Source organism: Falco cherrug, chromosome 4 (genome assembly GCF_023634085.1).
Source record: "Falco cherrug isolate bFalChe1 chromosome 4, bFalChe1.pri, whole genome shotgun sequence".
In the NCBI taxonomy this organism is placed as follows: domain Eukaryota; kingdom Metazoa; phylum Chordata; class Aves; order Falconiformes; family Falconidae; genus Falco; species Falco cherrug.
In genome coordinates, this window is record NC_073700.1 from 89,961,527 (window position 1) to 89,983,458 (window position 21,932).

Here is a 21,932-nt window from a genome sequence, read left to right on the forward strand (position 1 = left end):
TATATAAATAGTGTCTTGAGTTATCTGGATCAATCCAGGCGTGTCCCCAGCTTTAATGATGGGCATTGAGGCTCCTGGGCCCATGAGAAAAATCATTTACCACCAAAGGTATATGAGGTCTTTTACTATATATTAAATTCCAAAAATTTTAACCACTTCAGACGTCATCAAAACTCCCTGGGCTAGATGTTGGTGTCCTTCCATTACTTTCCCAAAGGTAAGGATGTGTAGAAGAATGAAGCTGGGTTAATTAGCATTGATAATTTACAGCTGTGGGTTGGCTTCAGGGCCCGCGGGTTGGTCAATGTAGATAAGGTGCAGCTGTGGCTGGTTCTTTTAAGTGGTTGAGAGCCAATGAAGAGAGAGCAGCCAAGGAAGAAGCAAGAGGAGAGGGAACCCGTGCCCTGGATGAGGTGAGGAGAAGGCAGCAGAGGGACTGGCATGAAGAGTATGTTGGTATGAGATGGTAAAAGACCTTGTTGCAGCTTCATAGTCTGGAGAGTGCTGTGACAGGGATGGAGCAGCAGATGCAGTGATTTCCTCTAGCACCTTCCCAACATTGAGGTTGCAGGTGCCTAAGATTGTGTATTATTTAAGATAATAGAGAAAAGGTGTTCTGTCCAGCCCCTGCTTTGGGGCTTAGAAAAAAATATTGCTTCTCCCAAGAGTATTTGATTGGCCTCATTCTGATAAAAAATAAAGGCTACAGCAGGGCTGTGCTACCCATCCTAGTCAATCCTCAGTTGGCTTCTTCCTGAATTTTAAGGACATGTGCATTAACTGCTTCTGCCTTGTATGATACAATGGTTGTAGTAACCTGAGGTGGGGGTAACGGGTGCCTCCTGTGAGTCTGGCAGGGGCAGGAGATTGCACTGCATCAGCTTTAATAATATGGTGTAAGAGGCGCACTGGAGTGGCACCTGTTTTACCTTACATGGATCTGTCTCAGGTAACACTGTGGCTGAGGTGGGGGCAGAAGGCCCATTGTTATAATATCAGAATCAACCTCCTCTTCATCAGCTTCCAGTGCAGAGATCTTTTGAATAATATTACTTTCTGAGACTGGGAGGGTATAGCCTCCAGCTTTTGCAAAGCCAGAGGTCTAAGATTAGTTTCTAACCATTGATGTTGTTGGCTTTTTTCATGACTACGAGATTCAAAGCACATGCCTCTGCATCTTCAGCTCACTGTTCAGTGTCTTGAACTCACTGCTCAGCACCTTTTAGCAAAATACCTGTGGACATTAACGTGTCCATGAGAAGCCCAGTGAAGGGTCCCTTGATTTCCTTTGCTTTATGTTTGGAAGTTTCCTGCCACTTCTGAAATTCTGTTTACACATCTCCCAGTCAAGACAATTTTCAGTGACATGTTTCCTGTCCCACCTTGGTGTTTTCCATTCCTTATTCTCTTGCATTTTAGTTGTTCTTCTACAGCCTTCTCCATATGTATTTACAGAATCCCTCTTCTGATATCAGTTAATGTCATGGTCACAACCTATGAGGATTACCTGACCCGTGTTGGGTATAAAGATTGCAATTGTGGATTTGCAGGATTCTGTAATGCACAAGGACATGGAAGCTTTGTTTTCATTAATTACTTAACTGCAAATTACTACTAGTAAAGCAAGTGTATGTTGTAAGTTACTACAAAATTACCACTAGTAAAGCAAGTATAAGCTTATACATTTACCTATGTATACACCTATAGATATAGTTTGAGGTGTTATGGGTATGACACTCACCAAACAACTCACGGGAGTGGAGCCAATCAATGACAGAAAAGTTTCACTTCGAAGATCATCCGTGTTAGAGTCCAGAGCCAGCCAAGCATCCCAAACAAGGGTCTGGTCTGTCTGGGAGATCTTACACAGAGAAGCTCCCTTGGGTAGATAGTGTGTAACTTTTATATCATCGATGTAGATACGTATCAGGACACCACATATTCTGGAACAGTGTTGCTGACTTCTGCTTTCATAGGAGGTTTGTTATTGTGGTTTCTTTGTTGTGTGCTTATCTTGGGCTTTGAATGGTGCATATCAAGGATGTCCTGACCTCCCAGCAAAGCAGATACTCTTGTCTGTCAGTATTTTGCCATTATCACTGAGTTGCCTTCATGGCTGCACCATCACTGGGTTTGTTCAGTCCTAAGGAAAGAATGTTCAAGAGTACATAACAGAGGAGTATGAAGAAAGTAGAACCCAAATCAGAACAATATATAGTGCTATAAGTTACTGCTTCAAAAACACTTCCAATCAGTTATCACCGTAAGCTGAATGACTTTCTGGTGGTCTTTTACCCTCTTTTCTCTTTGACCCTGCATTGGCAAGCACCGAGACCAGCAGTTATATTACTTCTTATTGCTATTGCAATTATCAACTCAATTGTCTCTTTTGCACAGACAGTACAAGGCAAATATCTGTTGATTTTACTAATAAGGTTCATACATTATCTATGAGTTTCAGTGATGCATGTTCATTTTTCTTCTGGTGTGTGTGTTTAGTTTTGGTGCTGCTGATTTTTAAATAAATATACAATAAAATTACTTTATTCTTTGTATCTTTTATTAAAGCTTGTGGCAAGCAAAGTGGTTTTTTTTGTCTTTTGAGGAAAGTGTTTCTGAATAAATTAGAAGAATTTAAAGTGAAGAAAGCACAGTATGATATAGCTGCTGTCACGGTTGGCATTTTTTTTTCTCCTTACCTTTGAGGTACAACCAAGGTGCCTAGACAGCAGTGTATAGTGTCTTGTTAGTTGACTTCAGTTTTCTGACATATCTGCAAGAGACTGTCAGATATTACACAGGGGTTATGGGAAACCTTCTGGAGAAGATGAAATATTCTGAGTCATATTGATCATCACACAGACCCAGAAATGTCATTAGAACCCTCTGTTTAGGCAACTGAATGCAGCCTAAGAACACCAATTACAATAACAGGACCTTCAACATCTATCTTACATATAGACACAAACATGTATGTCCTGATATAGGTCCCATAACCCACAAACTGATTTTTTTTCTCGAGTCTGTACATCATTCTATCACATAGATCAGTTTAACAGTCCAAAGCTAGCAGATATGATGATAGAATCTCCATGGTTGGAGATAATCAAAGCTTACTTGGGCAGAGATACATTAGTCATTTAAAAAGCACCAGGCAGTCAAGGGACATACATTCCTCAACAAGACAAAGAGTTAATGGGGTCTAGAAAGTTACTGAAGTGACCATATACAGATTTTATTGGGTGCTTCCTTGTATTTACATGCCAATATTTTCCTATGTACAACCAGAAAATCAATTATCTTGCAGCAGATAATTCACTGTACTCATATCAACATGATGGATCTCACTCTGTCTCTTATATGAATTTAATAAAATAGCTTTCAAAGCAAAGGAGTTGCCCAAACTGCTAATTGTTCTGTTTGAGGGCACTGCTCCTCGGATTGTCTGCACTGTTATATTGGTTTTGTCTGGGATAGAATTAATTTTCTTCATATTAGCTCATATTGTTCTCAGTTTTGGAGTTGTGACCAGAGCAGTTTCATAACACACTGATGTTTTAGCTATTGCTGAGCAGTGCTTACATGGGATCAAGTCCTTTTCTGCTTTTCATACTGCCTTGCCAGTGAGCAGGCTGGGGAGAATGCAAGAAGCTGTGAGGGGACAGGGTCAGGACAGCTGACCTCAACTGACCAAAGAATATTCCATACAATATGACATCTTGCTCAGCAATGAAAGCTGCGGGAAAGAAGGAGGACATGGGGGATGTTCAGAATTATGCTGTTTGTCTTCTCAAGTAATCATTGCATGTAATGGATCCCTGATTTCCTAGAGGTGGTGAACACCTGCCTGCCAGTGGGAAGCAGTGAAAGAATTCCTTATTTTGCTTTGGTTGCGTGTGCAGCTTTTGCTTTACCTATTAAACAACACAAAAGTTTTCTCACTTTTAGTCTTCTGATTCTCTCCCCCATCCCACCAGTTGGAAGTGAGCGAGCAGCTGTGTGGTACGTAGTTGCTGACTGGGGTTAAAGCATGACACTTGACAGATTTAATTCAGATTATCCAAAGATCTCCATCTGCCTACTTATCTAACATACAGAGAGATTTATCTTACCTGCTTTTGCCCATTGATTATGCAGGCAGCCCAAGGCCAAATTCTCTGACTTAGAAGTCTAAATCACAGATGATTTTTGTACTTAGAAAACAAGAGATTGTAATTCCGAATTTATGCTCAGGTTGGAGTGTTTTCTATTCACAACTGAGTGAACAACACAACTCAGTTGTCTGATTCCTTTGGACCTAGTAATCTAAAATTTAAGTTTGTTGGACAGGATGAATAAAGAAGACTAACCACAGACCTCTGCAACACGATCATCTACCTTTGAGCTAGTTATTACTTGCCGTCTTACAGTTAGTGGTGATTTAATCAATAGTCACTGACCTTTCATGGCAAGGGACACTGCATCTTGAATGAAGCTAAACTAAGTCAGATCTATCACTGGTAACAGCCTATTTCTAGAATAAAAGGAAGTTCTGACTAATTCTGATTTAAATACCTACATTGTCAATGTCTTACATTAGACAAAATTAATGCTGAAGGCAGTGACAGTTTCACTGGCAGTATGGAAAAGGCTTCAAGCAGACAGAATGACTTTCTGACTGTTAATTGCCCTAATACTACAGTCACTAATGTGTGTCCAGATACCAAAACCATGACATACAGGTAGATCAAGCTTCTATTTTAAAAAGCTTTTAAAACTTTTCAGCTAGTTTCAGACTGAAGTTGAAAATAATAATAATTGTAAGTTATATAATTAAATTAATTTTTTGTTTGTTTCCTTAAACACAGATAATGTCCCTGAGGATCTCTGAACAGAAAAGACATTTTGTTTAAGATATAAATAGACAATTAGCAAGTCTTAACTATACCCACTGAATAGCTTTAGAAGTAGCCTAATATACCAGAAAATAAAGTAAAAGCTAAACATTAAGTACCCTTATCTTTCCAAGCTGATAATAGGAGAAATAACTTTGTTAGCTTTGTTGCTAACTACTTGGCCGTCTATCATATCTAACATAGTTGCTTGGTACTCAGAAAGTTATGATAAGCTGGAGTACATCAGTATTTGGTTCTTATAAGAACATGATATGTCAAGAGATGGAAGTTAAAAGCACACAAAAATTATGTATTTCTACTGCACATAATGAAATCTTTGGTTGAAGTTAAAAAAAATATCTGTTACACTTCCACCATCCTTCCCAGAATCCTGGCAAGTTTCCTAACAAACTTGATTTTCTTCTGCAGTACTTTTTCTTCACTGAGCTAACAGGTACAGAATATTGTCTCCTGACCGTCATGTCTTATGACTGGTCTATTACAATATGCAACCCATTGCATTACACAACCATAACGAATGGCAGGTGCTGACTCCAGTTGGCAGGTGGATCTTGGATAAATGGGTTGTCGGCTAGTGCCATAGACACCTCTCTTATGCCACAGCTAACTTTCTGTGGGACAAACGAAACTGAGCGTTTCTTCTGTGTCTTCACGCTGGTTGTAAAGATCTCCTGCGGTGACACCCACTGGATTGAACTTGTAATATTTATCTTGGCATTCCTTTTCAAACTACCTCAGTTTCTCTTGATGCTCATATCTTACGTGCACATCAGCAACACTGTCCTCAGTATCCCATCAACCACAGGAAGGCATAAGGCTTTTCCTATGTGTTCTTCCCACCTCACTGTGGCAACACTTTTCTATAGGACAATGATTGTTATACACTTTGTACCAAAACTAAACACACTGGGAAGCCTCCACAAAATATTATCTGTCTGCTACACAGTTATGACTCCACTGGTCAATCCCCTTATCTGCAGCTTAATAAATAACAACATAAAGAAGGTTTTGAGAACAAATATGAACAAATACAGGGGGTTTGATAAGGCATGAACAAGCTCTTGTCAGTTATTAAGTGAAAGTGAAATATCAGTCTTATGAAAACTTTTCATGTGATCCTGAGGTAGTCTTTTTCCCTGGAAAGGAGACAAAGTTTCCAGCATCCTAAGACAGTCATGTAGGTAAGTGCCCTACCTGCTGGGCTGTTAGGGCAATTTCTTTCTTTGAACTAATTAATGTGTGTTTCTACAAAAAACCCAACATCCTTTTAAGAGAGAAATAGCATATGTGTCTCCAATAGCTCTGTGCTTGCCAAGTGTTTGGATTTATATCCACATCCCAGCCCTCTGATTTTCAGAACTACTTTCAAGATAGCTCATTGCTGGTCTAGAAGCAGGAAAAAGTGATCTAAAAGTGAGAAGAAGGTTACAAATGCATTTAGCTCTTCCCCTACCAACAGTACAGGCCCAGCTTTTGTAAATACAGAAGGTGTAGATGTAATCTCTACTGATCAGATAAGTACAGTGTTACAGAATATATTAGTATGTGCCTTTCCGAACCACCAGACCAGATGGGTTTCTGAAGAGCATCTCAACAGCACTACATGCTGTCAAGCGGGCAAATGATTTCCTTCCGCTGAACTGAGATTCCAAAACATGTGCTGGTGTGGTTTCATGTGTACTGGTTCCTAGACTTTTATTGCTGTTGTGACAAGAATTAAGGGGAATGTAGTTATGGGGTAGAAGCAGGATACTCAGGTTTGTCCTTTAGTTATAACTGTGGTGTAGTCTTGTGCAAACCCATTTTACCTAGTCATTAATTTCCTGGTGGTCCAGGAACTGCCCTGCTAGTCTCAGCATAGATGAGACAGTGTCCTGGCCTGGGGTATGGTGCCAAACCTAGTCTAATTGAAAAGCTCTATTTGTATATTTCAATGTGTTTGTTCACATCCTGAACTGAGAATCCCTCTGTCCCAGCGACCACTCCTGGCAGTTCCTACCAAAGAACAGATGGGTTTCTACATAGATGAGACACCTGGAAATCACAGAGGAAGGAATGGTCCCGAAGTACAGATATTTGAACATAAATTAGGAAATGTTTTGTGCACTGTTAAGATGAAAAATAGCAGTGAAACATGTATGTGCTGGAGTGGTCAAAGAGATCCACAGACCAGTTTGATAGATGAATTAATCAGAAAAAACATTTTGGGGAGTCTTATTCTACATACTTGAAGATGCTGCTGCAAAGACTTTTGCAACAGAGAGTCTCATCACCATCTGGACAGGGACCAAGCATCCTTTCTGAGAGATTTTGATTCACCTTCTGAGCATTACTCTTTGCAAAGATCCCAGTAATGTATTATTACCTTTTAATAAACACCCTGTGACCATCTATGCAACATAGTCAATGGAGGGTGTCCTGAGTGTGGCTAGGGTGGAGTTAGCTTTCTTCAGAGCAGCCCATAGAGTGCTATGCTTTGTATTTGTGGCTGAGACAATGTTGACAACTGCGTATTAAGTTTATATTGGAAGGCTGGGGGTGAGGGGTGGTAGGTGAATCTGCAGGAGTGGCCTCTGTGGGAAGAGGTCAGAGGCTGCCCCTGTGCTGGACACAGGCAGTTCCAGCCATCTCGAAAACAGACCCATGGCAGGGCACAGCTGAGCACATCGGCCAAGCTGGTGCTGTCCCTGGGAAAACGTGTAAAAGCAGAACATGTCAGACAGGCAGAGGAGGAAGGGAAAGAAGAGAAACAACCCTGTGAACACCATGGTCAGTGGACAAAGAGGGACAGGAGCAGGCTAAGCTGATTATATTTTCAGAATGTACTTTCTACCTGCTTGTAGAGCTACTAAAGTTTTTACTTATGCTAGAAAATCGAATAGTAAGGGCTTTCAGAGGATGGAAAACAAGGAATTTCCTCTTAGATAGTCATAATAGTGTCTGTAGGCACAAGTCTTTCAGTTGTGCACATTGACAAAAAAGTTCATAAGAGGATGAGAGCTAAAACCCAAAAAATCAGCCCCTGCCTCATCCCTCAAATCCACCCTCCCCAACCAAATGAGAGTAATGCCACATGTTGTTGAAATCCTGTGGCCCTCCAGGGAACAGGCTTCCCATCTGTGCAAAAGACAGCTCCATCTGTTTACTGCTGAAAAGAAGAGAAGGAAAGGGCAGACTGGATGGAATACAAAACTGGGAGAGAAAGAGAGAATATCTGAGGATCCAGGCACTGGAAGCACTTCAAAGCATTCAAAGAATATCATTACTCTCATCCAGAGGAGCTGAGGTCTGAAGTTCTTCAAGTCTTATTTGTTGCCTTAAAATAAAAGAATAAGTGATTGTTGTCTTCATGCTTGCTCTCTGCCATGAGAGAGAAGTTGTCAATTAAAAAAAACAGACAAAAACCCAACAACATGTATCAATGTGCAATAATCCACATGCAGTAATCTGCATGCATTGATCATCCCTCCCTTGAACTTAGGAAACATACTAATTTGCTTGAATTGCGTTTGAATTCAAAATTCTTATAACAAAGTGGCTTGATATAGTTATATCCAGAATTCCTGTAGGAGAAGAGCTTCATGCAGTTTTTTCTTTTACTACACCTATGTTAGTACAATCAATATAATAAATTTAATACTTTTAAAAGCCTAGTATGAATGCAGGGGGATACCCTTCTCTGGACAGGGGATGAGTATTAAGGTTTTACTTTTTTTTTCACCAGAAAATGAAGTTGCAGAATGACCCTGTTGTCTGTCTCAGAAGCAACAGCAGATTTCCCACCAGCTGGGGAAGGACCAGTAGCAGGAGGATACTCACACAAGAGCAGCAGGATATGGAGTCCCATTCACAAGTCTCTTTCCCACTGTGTATCAGCTACACTCCCACAGCTCTTTAAAGGTGTCCTGTCCTCCGGACTTCTGATGACCACTTGCTTTTCAATTCATCTGCAGCAGTGGAGGGATATGTTTGGGTTCATATTGCTGAAGTTGTGTTTTGAAAGCCATCTACCTCTGATAGACTGCTGCACTCATGCCAAAGGACAAATGACGTGTCTTCATTTTCATGAGAGTTAACCTCCAGTTCATGCTCAGGTTCTGATGCTCTGAGCACTCACAAAGCATAGGTACAGGCTCAGTCTGTGCTTTATAGTAAATCAAACAGGTACCTTCAAGCTGAGATATTCCTGTTGTACTGGTTTTGGCTGGGATAAGGTTAAATTTCTTCATACTGGCTTGTATGGATTTATTTTGGATTTGGGCTGAAAGTATTGTTGATAATACACTGATGTTTTAGTTATTGCTGAGCAGTGCTTACACAGAGTCAAGGACTTTTCTGCCCCTCAGACTGCCCCGCCAGTGAGTAGATTGGAGGTGCACAAAAAGTTGGGAGGGGACACAGCTGGGACAGCTGACCCCAACTGACGAAAGGGATATTCCATACCATATGATGTCATGCTCATCAATAAAACTGGGAGGGGGAAGTTGTCAGGGGGCCTGCTGCTTGAGGAGTTGTTGAGCGTTGGTTGATTGGTGGCGAGCCATTGTTTTCCTTTGCATCACTTGTCTTCCTTGGGTTTTATTTTCCCCTCTCTCTGTTATTTTTCTCTCTCTTTTCCTTAAAATTTAAATTTTAATTACTATTTATTTTGAATTATTAAACTGTTCTTACCTCAAACCACGAGATTCTTTCTCACTTTTACCCTTCCAGTTCTTCCCTCATCCCATGAGGGGACAGGGAGTGAGCAGCTGTGTGGTGCTTAATTGCCACGTGGGGTTAAACCATGACACCTGTGATTCTCAGAGCAGTTAGTTCCAGAGATGCCTCCAGGTAGATGGTGTGAATGGGATGGCTTAGGTTTGTGTGTCTCTGTTTTTCACAGTCCTTCATGGTAGTCTGAGTGTGTCTTGAGGCCCCAGTCATCTCCCATATGTCTCCTGACACATCCCAAGACAGACAGTACAAATTCTCAGTGCTCACCTTCAAAAGCAGTATCCTGGTAAGCTGCAACACAAGCATGTCTGCTCTGACCTTTCTGATATTTTGAGCAGAAAAATACATGGGCACAAAGAACAATAATTCCATAAAGGCACCACCATGCAGAGCCTCAGCATGCTCCAGCCCATGTGGTCAGTAGTATGATTGTGCAGGCCCATTCAAGAGGTCACAAGCCTTGCAGTGTATCTTCTGGCTTGGGATGTTTAATTTTATTGCCAGTGATATTAAAGGATGTCACTTCCTCATGCAACACACTTGGGGTTTGCTCTTGCTCCCTTATCTCACAGTTCTGTCTGTCTGTTTGGCTCCAACACCTTTGTAATGTTACTTTCACACTAGTATTTGAGATTTTTGAGATAAACTAGAAGAGGGTAGATTTAGATTAGATATAAGGAAGAAATTCTTCACTATGAGGGTGGTGAAGCACTGGAACAGGTTGCCCAGAAAAGTTGTGGATGCCCCTGGAAGTGTTCAAGGCCAGGTTGGATGGGCCTTTGATCAACCTGGTCTAGTGGAAGATGTCCCTGCCTGTGGCAGGGGGTTGGAACTAGGTGATCTTTGAGGTCCCTTCCAACTCAAACCATTCTATGATTCTATGATTTTTCCAAACGGCCAGAGAAGAGGAACTTGGGGTTGTGATTTTGGGTGTTTCCCAAGAATTCCAGTATGCAAAGCTGTGTCAGAGAGGAAATAAGAGAATTACCTTGTCTCATGTTCAGAAAAGCTCCTCACGGGCACAAAGAAGACACAGTCTCTTACTTGACAGTTGTTTGAGATACCAGCCAAGAGAGGAATTACTAAGAACATCAGCTCTTTCCTGGAAACATCAGAATACTGAAGAGGGGTGTGGGTTTGCTCAAGTTTTTATTATCATTTAGTGCTGCCGTTTGGTGTTACCTGAAATGCCTCATCAGTTTGGATCTGTGCTCCTCTGATAACACTATCTCATACACCACAGTAAGCAAAGTGGTTTGCAGCTTTCTGCTTTATCTCTTGGTGGGACTGGGAAGGAAATTGGACGGTTAAAAAGCTTTCAAGAAGCAGATCAAACCAGATTAGATGTCATGATGGCAGGCCCTAGAAGAATGAAAACATGAAAGGTGAAAGCTAGCAAACAGGAGAAACAGACATTTTCTAAGTCTGGAAAAATCACGGGGCAAGTCTCTGCATGTTAGGGTATACGCAGGAGAGGAAGGGGACTGGAATAGTCAGCATGCATTTACCAAGTGTTAAACAGACCTGAGCAAAGTGATTGCCTTCTTTCATTATGGCATTATGGATGGAGGGGGAGCAGTGAGGGTCATTTACCTTGACTTTATGAAGGCTTTTGCATTGTCTCCCAGCACATTCTTCTATCTAGGTTAGGATGTTATGATTTGAGTGAGTGGACAACTGGATGCTGGATGGCCAAAACCAGGCTGGATGATCAGGCTCAGAGACTGGTGGCAGTGCTTAACAGGCTATACTCTACCTGGAGACAAGTGGACAAGTAGCAAGTGGAGTACCATAGAGATCTATACTGAGGAGAGGTTGAGGGAACTGGACTTGTTCAGACAGGACAAGAGGAAGGCTCAGGAGGAACTAGCAGAAGCTTTCCAATATCTACAAGCAGGAAGATGGAACCAGGCTCTTCACAGCAGCAAATGGTGGGAACATGAGAGATAAAGATAATGGGTAAATATTAAAATTGAAATAATTAAATGAAAGACATTCAGGCTATGCGTAAGAAAGCTTTCTCACCACGAGAACAGTGAAGCATCAGAATCTGTTGCCCAGAGAGGCTGTCCAGTTGCCATCCTCAGTGTCAGCACCTTAAGTACATTCCCCATCTTGGAGGTTTGACTAGCTAGGCTCATGGCCAAATTAGCGCCAGTGCAACTGAGGGCTGTGTCACTTCCCTCTATTAACACTGGAACCAGTGTTCCCAGGGAGGACTTCAGAGCAACCTCAGCCACGTCTGTTCCGCTCATGGGAACTACTTTGAAGAGGAGGCTCTGACTCTGGTCCCCATCTGAGTTCCAGCTTCAACTGTGTCCCAGCCATGCCTGTGCCTGGCCATGTAATCTGCTGATCTGGACCTGGGTGCATGGACTGAGTTCCTAGTTTGACCTCAGACTTTCCTCATCACTGTGGATTGTCTGATCATCTAGAACAGTAGTGCTTGAGACGGTGGATCTCTGTAGGTCTTGTGCCTGAACTACTCTGACAGGTTATTTCTGATATCCCAAGGCACCTCTGATGGCAGTCAGCCCCTCTGATAAGAACCAGGACCTCTGTCTGGCCCTGCTCAATTCTCACTGTTCCTATCAGGACCAGGGGAAAAAAGGTAAAAGAAAAAAATATCAAAGGAAAACAACTCAACCCATAACTAGAATCCAAGGACAAGTCTTGCCAAGGGTCTGCAATGAGATATGCATTCTACTGGAGATACCCCACTCCTCTCACTGCTGCCTAGGTAACAGGCAGTCTGGGTACTCTGAACAAGGCCACATTTTACCACCTTTTGGAAGAGATGGTGACAAAAACATGCCACTATGTTTTGATGAAATGATTGTGACATTAACCACAGTCTGGGATTTTTAAGAACAAAAGCAGCAAGTGACACAAGCTGATAGTAGGTTGAAATTTCTTGTTTCAGCTCCAAACTTTATATGTGTAGATTGTCATTCCGTAACTGTCTCCTGCCTAGCCATAACAACTGTTTTGTCTCTTCAGGACAGTGGTAGAAGATGCTCCTTCTCCTTCTGTTTGCAAGTGCTTTCTCCTTGTTCCACAGACTGGGGCTGGTGAGTACAGATGAGATTTAGATGAGGTTAACATGTGGTATTAACAATTATGTCTCTTCCAGGAAGGATCATTCATGGATCAGAAGCTAAGGCTCACTCTTGACCCTATCTGGCTTTTTTATTAATTCAAAATGTGTCAGATGAATCTGCGTGTGAAGAGTTCCTGCTTCGCCAAGATGCAGTGCTCTCAGCAGCCCACTGTATGGCTGGAAAAATGTAAGATCTTGTCTTTCTTGTGTGTGGTTTTTTTTCTTGTCTCACACAGTCATGAAGAGCTGGAGTCCTGGCCTGGGGTGAAAGAGTACTTTGTCTCTCGGGCACAGCAGGGCTCTCTGCGAGCCAAACCATCCCCTGGGAGTTGCAGGACTTGTCTCAGGGACCATGTGCGCCTGGGGACAGGACTGCTTGGTAGTGGTCTCCTGGTACGTGGTTAATGCTGCCCAGGGAGCCCTGTACTACTGTCTGTGGGCACTTTCACCTCATGTGGGAGGTGTTTTCCCAGCAGGAAATATTCTTTCTTGATTCACTGGCAGGCTACATTATTTCAATACTAGAAAAGCTGAGTTCACACTATCAATTACATTTTCAAAGTCACTGTATGCTATTTGAGAGAAGTGCTAAGCGCATAATGTGAAACCACAAAAGTGCTTTTTTGGCATTCTTTAACTTAGGGAGAAATGGCTATGCTGATTTAAGGTTGTTGTAACTGTCCTTAGACTGAATTTCATCCCAGGGAAAAGTTATTATTGTTATGTGCCTTTTGAAAAATAAACAGGGGTGGGGAAGAAAAGGCTTTCTTCAGAATCTAAGATGACCTTCATCAGAAGTAACATCACTGTAACACCATCATGGCACATACAGAAGGAAGGTGCCTCGGGACTAGAAAATAGAAATGGGAAATCTGTACAATTCAGTCAGTCCTTTGCTCTGCTACTGACTTATTATTTGGCCTCAGGCAAGTTCAGGGAAGTTGGTGAAGGAGCTTCTCTGACTCAGTTGTCTTTGGGTGAGACTCTTAAACACCCTCTATGCCAGCTGAGTCGATCTCTCTATAGAACGAAGATACTGAATACTCCCAGAAATAATTGATTAATCATTCCAAAACACTTCTAATCCTTTGGCAAGACTACTTGATGATTATTGCACACATTAAGCGATATATATGGATATAGATATATCAATAGCTGTATATATAGATAGGCAGTCTTCTCTCTGTGAAATATTTCCAGATAAATTATTGATGTTGCTTTTTAATGGCACATATGCTTTTATTAATAAGAAGGAAAACACTTAAGCATACTTCTACCTACTTTTTAAGCTACACGGGGACAACATAAAAGACAAAACTACATCTCTCGGTGGGTCAGTCCCATAACCACTTTAAACTGGCTTAATGCAGGCTGCTGCCACCAAAAAAAGTAGTTTCATCCTCTTCCCTACCAAATTTTCCTGCACACGCCCTTGGCTGGCAGTAATGTCTGTGCACTTCGCAATCTCTTTTTATTTTTCCCCCTCCCCTGGATGTACTTTGGCCAGATCTGTTCCTCTGCATGGTTGCGTGGCTGGATGGCAGCAGGAGTGCCTGAAAGGTAAGGCAGCACATCACCCCTAAGCCAATCTGTATCCCAGATGGTGGCTTGAGGACTAGGAGAGAGGTTGTGAACCAAAGCACAGGGGCTCTGGAGTCACTGACGTAACACACCAGGCGCTTCCTAACCCTCCTCCGCTCACTGGCTTCTGAGCAGCACCAGGTCTGCCTGCCAGCTCAGTACCAGCCCAGTCCACATTTCTCTACAGTGCATGGGAGCTCTCAGCATTACCATGTGAAATCTATCTCTGAGTAGAAATACCACATGGAGTAACAGCAACATGAGACTAGTGTAAAAACTGTCTGTACTGAGTGTCCAAATACACACACAAGCCTTAATAATACAGATTTTGAAAGTAAAATGAAAAAAAATGGCACATTTTGCCAGACGAATGAAGAACAGTTATCCTGGCAGCATGTGTTCTATTTATAGTAACAGGTAATATCTCTGAGGACTGCCAAATACTGAGCAAAACGCAACTGAGTGCAGTGTGACTATTAATAATAAATTTTAACTCTTAACTGGTCACTTTACTCAGATTCCTTTGCTTCTGTCAAAGCAGCAGAGCAAAGCATGCTGACAGCTTCCATAAATAGCAGGGATTTAAATAATTAATCAGCAGGCAAACGGGATGCACATTTATACAGAATGTGAGCATCTTCCTTGCTAGCTCTTAGAGCCCAAGTTAGCTGAATGCGTTTCCTTGTAGGCATCAGTCAGCTCTGACATAAAAGAGCAATACAAGAGCACAGAATCAAAAGGAGTAGTTTTGTCTGTGGTTTTACACAAGGGACAAAACTTTCCTGATTCTTAAAGCTGACTTTAGCAATCATTAAACTTCTTGCTTGTACAGTGGAAATAACTATTTCTCACTTGAAGTGCAAATAACTATTTCTCACTTGGAGAGCTCTCCTGCATATTGAAAGAATGAATGAAAGGTGTTTAGAAGCAGGAAAACTGGCTGAGATGCCGCTGACATTCACAAAGCCATCCCTCAAGTGACAACTAATTCTGTAGGTGTGTAATGTTATGCTATAGTAATGCCATATGCTATTTATAATAGCTATCTGTAAGTAAGGTAACCTTGGAAACGGAAGCTGCACAGCAAAGTGTGGGGCCTCCCAGGCCCGTATATGATGCTTCTCCAGAAGGCCAAAAAGAAGCAGAGTGAAATGCCACAGTAGCATGTCTAGGCTGCTTCCAAGACTGAGTTAATATATTCAGCAATGGCTCAGATGTCTTCACCTAACACCACTGCTCTAGTGTTTGCACCACTGCCTGAAAGTCCACTAAGTTGCTAGGTATCTAGTACACATCTAGGGCCCATCATGAGCCACAAAATACTGTGAATCTGCTGATTTCTTCTGCCAGGCTCAAACCAGGGGATATGCTCTCCATGCACAAATGCCCCTGTGCTGCCAAGGAGGTGTGCGGAGGACACCACCACTTCCTTCTGCTCCATGACTCAGGACATTCACCTGGAAAGCTCCAGGAATTAGTGCAATGTCCTGGGCTTTGGGAGATACAGTTCAAGTTTTTTAGACAGAGGAAGGTTTTGAACTGAGGTCTCCTATATAGATGAATGCACCAGCTAACAGCCTGTTGGCTGCACACAGAAGATACAATGCTGATTCCTCCTCTGGCCAGCTACTGGGTGAAGTTTACTCAGAGAGCAGGCTCCTGACTTATGCTCAAGTGGAGCTAGTTGTTCACAGCAAACAAAAGAAAACAGATGCTGCAATCCTAATTCATACAAGAACCGAAATTTCCTCTATAATGCAGTCAAGCAGAACTGCCTTCACATAAAAAAACAATTCCAAGAATTAAAAAAGGTCCCTTTTAAATTAGCAAGCCTAACGTACAAGGATCCAGTATAGCCTTTGAACATAAAAAAATATTTGTAAGGACCAATGTGACTTTCTTGTGCTTAACATTATGCAAATCCTTCTCAGCATCAGGAACTAAATTTTATTCTTGCAAACAAATAACACCATGGTAATTAATAGAAACCAAAAAAACCTATAGGCTACAAGATTGGTCATTTCAATGAAATAACCCTACTACCTGAAAGCAAATGCCTGAGTATTAAAGAAAAATGAGTTGAGCAGAATGTGCAATCGCATTGGGAAAACCTATTACTTACTCAGCAGCAAATGCATGAAGGATATCATCACAAGCAGTAGCACTGCCAAGTACTATTAAGCAGCTGTGCACTGCGTCAGGCTGCTCCTCATAATTTATTAAATGAATGCCTCTTTCTTCATTCCAGCAAAGACTGGCAACTGAGATTGTGGTGTTAAGAATGATTGTGTAAATTGTTTTCTGCAGGACAGTTTTCCAAACAGAGGTAATTTCTATTTGCTCCATGGACTGTGGAAACCAGTGCCTGATGTCGATGCAGTCCCCATAGGCCTGGTCACCACCCAGCAGGGCAGCCCCAAGCTCCAACATTTGTCCTCTGTCAGGTGCCACAGGAGATGTAACCTCTTCCAGAAAAGCCAACTGACATGCTGGCCGTCATCTCACCTGCACTGCTGGAGAGCCAAAGGCTGGGGGCTCTCAGGGAGCATCACATCAAAGCCAGGACTGTTCAGGCACACGGCACAGCCCTAGATCCCCACACCAAGCCTAGAGAGTATAATAGTGTCTCTCCAATCTCACTGCTCATTTTTTCTGAGTTTTTTTCAGGCTTTTTGGAACATATGCCATCCAGCAACCCAGCACAGTGCTGGCATAGGAGTGTCTACAGCTGCTGTAACGTATACTACATGAGGATTCCCTTCAGCTGGAGGAGTTCTTAGGCAGCTGCAACCCACCGAATGTACATTTCCTTTAGCATCAGGGAGCCTATGCAAAATAGCACCCGGGGATCAGAGAACAGGGCCTTCCAAAGATAGCTTCCTATTATTTCCAGTAAGCACATACTGTTTTGTCACAACTATCACAAGTTCTGTTACTTGTTTGCACAGGAAAACACTCCCAGGTCCCCATGGGAGAGAGAGCAAAATCTCAGAACCACTGAATGGTTTGCATTGGAAGGAACCTTTAAAGATCATCTAGTCCGACCCTTCTGCCATGGACAAGGACATCCTTCACTAGCCCACGTTGCTCCAAACCTGTCCAACCTGACCTTGAACACTCCCAGGATGGGGCATCCACACCTTCTCTGGGCAACCTGTGCCAGCGCCTCGCCACTCTCACTGTAAATATTTCTTTATGTCCAATCTAAATCTACCCTCTTTCAGTTTAAAACCATTGCCCCTTGTCCTGTCGTGCCAGGCCATGGTAAAAAGTCTGTCTTTCTTATAAGTCTCCTTTATATATCAAAGGACCCCAATAAGACCAAGACAAAAAACTGGAGTAAATCCAGGAACAGGTAACATGTTAGTTCAGACCCTTTTAGGAGAGCCACACTTAATAAAGCCCTGCTGCTTATACCCATTCAGAACACTGTTTTCAGGCAAGAATGAATGCTTCTGGGTCTCAGGAATAATCTGCACTTTTATTTCAAATCATGCTATTATAGGAATCTGAAATTATAGGTGTCCCGGGAACCTGTTCTGTTTAGCCTCAACACAAGTAAACGCATCATCTTAAAAAATTTATATATATATATATTTAATTAATTTGGGGTGTTTTAAGTTTTAACTCTCCCTATAAAAATCCCTTTGAAAAACCACTGACCACCGTGGATTTCCTATTGAGACTGCCACACTCAATTTTTGAGCAGTCATAGAAGTTCCATAGGAACTCAAATCTGAGATTTCACCATTTTGGCTTAACCTGGCCCCCTTCCTGTGCAGCATTCGTGATAATCAGGTCACTTCTTGGATAAATATTAATGCTTTGGCAGTTCCATAAACACAAGGCAGTCCTCTTGATGGACACCCACAGCTTCCCCAGTTCAAAGCAGGATTTCTTTCCATCGCAGTAGCATGCACGCTGCCATCAATTTGTTTGCCTCCCTTGGAAGTTACCACGAGTGCATCCAGCAGCTTCGGCAACAAGTCAATCATTTGAAGGGGGGTAAGCTGCAAAGAAACAGTGGTGTCTGCTTATTTCCAAGCAGATCTGCTGTTATAACCCAAATGACACTTACCGGTGCTTCTGTTGGCTGCCTCAGTGCAGAGGCTAGTGCCTGCATGGCCTTGAGGATGAACTTACTCCTCACTCCTCAAGGCACTGCTTAAAACCCAAGTTGAGGACTGTCACCAAGACCATGGGGGAGAAGCCTGTACTATCACTGTATACCATCCTGGGATACATGGGAAATGGCAGTATAGAAGACCTCATATAAATCCCATAATTAGCAGACAAGCATTTATTATTCTGTTTTTCCTCCTTGAAAAATTTTTGCTTTCCCAACACAAAAGACAGCAGAATATATTATTAAACTAGAGATTCAGACGACCACATTATTTCAATGTCTTTGCACATCTGAAAATCTGACAACAAAATTTTCTAAGAAAAAAGATATCTTTTTCTTTTTTTATCCCCCAGCTTCTCCCCCGCCCCCCACAAACCCTGCATCCCTCTTCCAAAGCAGGTCAATTTTTCATGCAAGCTGTACAAGTAACTGGCTCAGTTGTTTTGATTTTGCATTTCTGAGTGTTTATGATGCTGGCACCTGTGGGCAAAGTTCACTGAATCTGGATAAGAGATCTGCCTTGGTGTATTGAAAGAGGGCTGACTGGAAGCTACATTTTGTTTTTCATTTTTCCATTTTTTAAAAATAGAATGAAACCTCAGTGGAGATCTAAGAGTTGAAAATATTACTGCAAGAATGGGGGGGAGCAGAGTTGAAGGGATATGTTCTATATTCTTACCCATCATACATCTTCACTGAGTAGGGTAAGAGGAGAGGGAGAACAGGCAAATGTTTTATTTTGGATTATTTCCTCCAAGAAAATAAAGTTTGGGTTTAAATTAATATTTTTTGAAGTACTCACAAAATGGATGCAGCAGAAGGACCACCCTGGATATCTCAAATTAAATGAAAAGAGTCTGCTTTCTTTCCTCATTCAAGGAGACAATAATTTTAAAGTGGATGCTATTATATTTGTCCTGAGCAACTGGTTTCTAGTAGATGTGAAAGTCACGTTGGCTGTGGGATCTGTTTCTGTTCCCATTTTTTCCACTGGAGGCAAAGAGAGGGTATCCCCAAACTCTCAGGTAACAGTTTGTAGCTTCAGGTGTAAACTACCTGCTTATCTAAATATGCTTTCTTGTTTTTCTAACAGGTCGCTAGAAGGGACCTCTCTCAAGCCTGTGAGGGCCAGTCAAGGGACTTCTGGCATCTGAGGTGGTCATCCACACCATGTCTTATTCATCCACAGGTCTTACATGGTCTGCAGAATGCAAAAACAGCACTGAGGAGACACCAGGAGAGATGGAGACAAAAGCTGGCATCAGGCAGTATAACCTACAAAATCGCAGACAGTTATTATTAGCTTTTTCTACCCAAAGGACAAGGCAAAGCAGGAAAAGATGCATTTTGCAGTTTAAGGTTTTGTCCCATAGGAGCTGGAATAACTTGAATGATAGAGACAGCCATCACAACTTCATCACAACATAGGTCTCAGCTGTGGAACGATTAAACCCCAGAATTAAAGCAAGCTTTTACTAGACTAAATAAAAACCTGTTAAACCTGATTTCCACAGCTGCATTTTGCCTTCTTAGGCTACAGCAAGACAGTGAAGATTAGCCGAAGTCCTTCATAAAGGAAGCCCACCTAAAATAACCTTTGCTTCATTATCATGCCTAATCTCACAGAGCTGAATTATATCTTTGTCACAACCCTGAAGGACTCTGCTACATGTATTTCAAAGTGGTGAGCGCCTTTATCTACCTTAGAGGAACCCCAGGCAACAGGAATCAGTTTCACTGTCTATATTAATCTTTGCAGTACAGAGGCTGCTAAATCTTTGCATACAATCTCTCAATATTTACCCAGAGCTGTATGAAGGGGCATGACCTTGCCTTTAAATGGGAGCTGGCCACTGCTACTACAGAAGATAAAGAAGTGGAAAATAAGAGCTTTTTTTTCGCCCCTGTAGTGTCAGAAGTCAGTCGCCTTCCAAACAGCTGGGTGGTTTTGCTGAAGACTCACTACCCATATTCACAACCACTGTGCTGGTGCATCAGGTAATCAGCTACTTAACAGAGCAAGTGGGAGCAGGTTCTAGGTAGTAACTGAATTCAGCTGTGACATTTCATTTCATACCGAAATAGATTTTAGATTTTTTTTTCTTTTTTTTTTTCCTAAGAAAATGCACACATGCTCCCCTCAATTCTTGCCAGTTTAATTACACCTTCAATAATTCATTCGGTAGTTGCTCAATCTGCCTACTTGAATTATTAAGTAGAAGAGTGGAAAAATCTGCAACTAAGCATGTGAGATGGAGCACCCTAGGAATGCAGCTAGGGCTGGGCACACACAACATCTGAGAGCGAGTCCTGGAGCAATTCTCCATCTGAGCCTAATCTCATGTCTCTGAACACACAGAATTTCCTTGCTTCCCTCCCTCTCTGCCTTTGTGTTTTTCCTTCTTATTAACGCATCCCGTCACCTTTCTGGAACAAAACTTTTGGGTGTAGTTGTGGCTTCCCCAGCAAACTGTCTGTCTTTTTATATGCTGAATGGAAATGTCAGGTCCCAAACACACTTCCAGGAAAGACCTCACAAGAACAAGGAAAGGTTTATTTTCAGGAGCTAGGGAAAAGCATAAGGTATCTCAGACTTCAGTGGGGGTAAAGATAAGGGTTTCGTACAATAGCTGAAGATTAAAAAGATAAATCCTTAGAAGAAAATATGGGAAGAAGGAACATCTCAGAGATGTGTCAGAGATGTGGGAATAGTGAAACAAAGCTGATAGCTTCACTGACACAAAGGAATGTGGAAAGCAAGAGGGAGAATGGATTTGGGATTATACATAGAATGGCAGAGAGAAAGTAAAATGACACGATATAATTAACTACCTTTATTGAAGCTTTCTTTCAGCTGCTAAATTTGCATATATGCTTCCCATATTGATCCATGTTTCTGGTTATTAACTTGTGACATAGTCATCCACTTGAAAAGAATTTCTGAACAATGCAATCAGGTTATTAATTTCTCTGTTAGAGAACTTGTTTAACCAATAAGAGTTCTTAATATTTTAAGAAAATTTTCCCCTACTTAGAAGAATATATGGAATATGTGTGAATAAGTAGTAGAAAAAACCTTACCTGTCAAGGAAAGTGGTGAGCTAATTAGAGCACTTCTCATAGGCTGATGCAATATTAAAAACTAATTAATTACAAAATGTGGCTTTCTGCTGGCTTTGAGAAAACCAGTGCATAAATTAATTGAAAGATACTGCAGCCAGATATACTACAGGGCAAGCAAATCAAAACCATTCTGGTCATTCTGGGTTATAAAACCCACAACTGGTGGTGGTCCACAGCTAACAATCTGTGTTCTCTCTGCAGGGCCCTATGAGATCAACGCGCTCATGACAAGATCTCAGCGCTTACGATGAGATCTCTGCTTTCCCTATAGAGTACCAGCGCTGAGCACTCTCGAGCTGCTCATTCCCCTTCCCCCTCCATACACATTTCCATACTGCTGCTTTTCTGATAATCCCCCATGGCCTTGGGACTTCCTCTGTAGCTAAAATAAGAT

At 41.9% G+C, this 21,932-nt stretch overlaps 1 protein-coding gene and 1 long non-coding RNA gene across 3 annotated transcripts in view; one reads left to right on the top strand and one right to left on the bottom strand.

Annotated features, from left to right (window-relative positions):
- The window catches only part of PLA2G4C (phospholipase A2 group IVC), a 31,258-nt gene extending 28,479 nt beyond the window's left edge, over positions 1 to 2,779 (bottom strand). Inside the window, exons 1-2 of the mRNA XM_055709058.1 lie at positions 2,700 to 2,779; positions 1,742 to 2,143 (exon numbers count right to left, since the gene is read on the bottom strand). The gene's annotated coding sequence lies outside the window, so the exon portion shown is untranslated. The remainder of the gene's footprint in view (positions 1 to 1,741; positions 2,144 to 2,699) is intronic.
- Positions 2,780 to 7,833: 5,054 nt separating this feature from the next.
- LOC129735964 (uncharacterized) lies at positions 7,834 to 21,144 on the top strand. 2 transcript variants are annotated; one of them, XR_008731993.1, is made up of 3 exons: positions 7,834 to 12,679; positions 14,216 to 14,268; positions 19,509 to 21,144. It is a non-coding gene; the product is annotated as an uncharacterized LOC129735964 (long non-coding RNA). The 2 variants fall into 2 exon arrangements; XR_008731994.1 differs by lacking the exon at positions 7,834 to 12,679 and adding an exon at positions 12,687 to 12,895.
- Positions 21,145 to 21,932: the final 788 nt, after the last annotated feature.